We start from the raw sequence: 2,362 nt of genomic DNA on the forward strand, positions 1-2,362 counted from the left end.
CAACTCTCCCCTCCTCCCTCCTTCCATCCCCTTCTCACTCCACGTATGTAGCCATACATACAGTATATGGGCATATGATGTCAGACTCAATTGAAACTGCTATGATATCATTCAGCTATGATGCAAGTGTAGAGTGGCTCTCACAGCCTCAGCCTGATGCACAGGGCCCAGAGCCGGTCCACCCTATACGCACACTACGCAGGTTGCGTAGGGCCCCGCCTACCCGCGTCTTTCTTTTTTTTTTCTTTCGTCTTTTTTTACCCGCGTCTTTTTTCGGGTACAGGAAAGGGGGCCCCTTTCCCGTATCCTGCTTAGGGACCCTGTGGAGTCTAAACCGGCACTGACAGGGCCTGAATGTCCCCCCACTTTCCTCACTCCCCTACTCTGGCACCCCACCATTTCCCAGTGTTGCGCAGGGTTGTTGTGTATTGGCTGCTTGCTTGCCTCTCACTGCAATAACCGTTCTGTTACTGGCTACGTGCAGTTGCTCTCTCAACTCATCAACTACAGTAGGTGTCAGACAAGCAAATACACAACACATCGTTGATCTGTGTTATGCTGGCTGTAGGTGTGAAAGAAGAATGAAGTGCTGCTATGATAGACTGACTGACCGGGGATCAGATTACTGCAGCGAAATATGTGGGGGAACAAAGTTGTCCCCCGTCAGTTAAAGTGAGAGCCAAGAGTGCACATATAAAGCACATTAAACTATACCTCCATGGAATCAAAGAGGCATGTGTGATCATGGATTAAGCTATTATTCATCAAGGTGAATGTCTCTTATGGTAGGCTGCTACAGCTGACATCTCGCCTATTCTGTGGTAGAACAGCATTTTAGATTTGTCGGATCCTTAAAATAATGGGTGCTGTCCAGGTGGGTCTTTCTTTTTTTAATTTCGGCTCCACTCGGATCTCGGAACCAATGTCAGTGTTCCATTAGGGTTTGGGTCCGTCATTTTGAACCTGTGAAGAGATCTATATGTATAATGTCTAATCTAATATGTTCACTATTTATTATTAGCCTACTAAGTGATGTTTATTGAAATCCAATGTTTCATGTAGTTCTTCTAACTTTCATTATAGAGTATAAAGCTTGAATTTACCTTAAATAGAAAGTCTGAAAAGTAGGCCTTCTTTAACATTTACAATCTTTATCCCGAGCTATAGTGCTTATAGTTAGATCATTAAATTCCGAGGAGTCCATTTGGTTACATTTGTATCCACAAAAGGGCGTTGTGGGCATCACTTCCTGTCGATTTGATATGCTGATACCTGATCAAATCGTCAGGAAGTGATGCCCACAACGCCCTAGGAAACTTGTGGATACTCGATCGGAGCTACACCAAAACTGACAGTGAACGTCATGACGTCACCGCTGCCCCCCCCTTTTCCCTCATGCCGGCGTGCTTGGCCTGATGACCTAAAAGCTTAATATTTCCCCTGGGCTAATTCCCCTTTAGGCTAGTGGTTATAAGATGTCGGCTGTCCACATGGAAGACCTGGGTTCGAATCTCGGGCATTACACACGTATTGTGCAGGCATGCAAAAGTGTCACTTTTCAGCTACAGTCACCTTTTTGAACCCAAATAGGGCAATTGTGTGACACCTGACCCGAAAGAAAACAACATGTTTTCACCTTTTTCACCTCGGGGCTGTTTGCATGCCTGATTGTGACATCAGGCATATCCATATTTTGACATAATCCAGGCACTTTAGTACTGTGACGTATATACTGTAACCGTTGCTTAACAATGTTTGCGCTGACGCAACAATCTCGATGTAATGACATAATCTGAGCACACCCACAGGTATCGCCATATATGGGCATTTGATGTGCTGGTGCCCGGCATGTCCGTAGTTGAGCACTGCCTGTCATTGCCTGGGTCACTGCATTGACAACGCAGTCCATAGGCATATCTGTGCACCCGCCACAGACACCATCTGCCTGCCACAACCTGAACCTTCTACTACTATGACCCGAATGCACAAGTGCATGTAGTGTATGTATGTTGCAAGACTGTTTTCTCAGAAATGTTGATACTGCATTTCCGCAGGTGGTAAAACAGCTGGTAAACCGCCAGCACCTGTGAAGTACGTCATTCAATGAGGGGAGGTGTGGTTCTAGCCTACCACACACTAATCTCTCAAGAACAGATTCAGATCTGCACTACTGAATCAAACGCAAAAGTGAAAAACCCTGGGGGCGCTGTTTTTCCCTTTTTTTTACCTGGGGATCCCAGATTGACCACACACACACACACACACACACACACACACACACACACACACACACACACAATCAAATACTCATAAAACCACTTTAAACCACTTTAAATACCACTACATCTCATAGGCAAATATT

This window comes from Gymnoscopelus microlampas (genome assembly GCF_963454915.1).
Source record: "Gymnoscopelus microlampas genome assembly, chromosome: 23".
Lineage (NCBI taxonomy): Eukaryota > Metazoa > Chordata > Actinopteri > Myctophiformes > Myctophidae > Gymnoscopelus > Gymnoscopelus microlampas.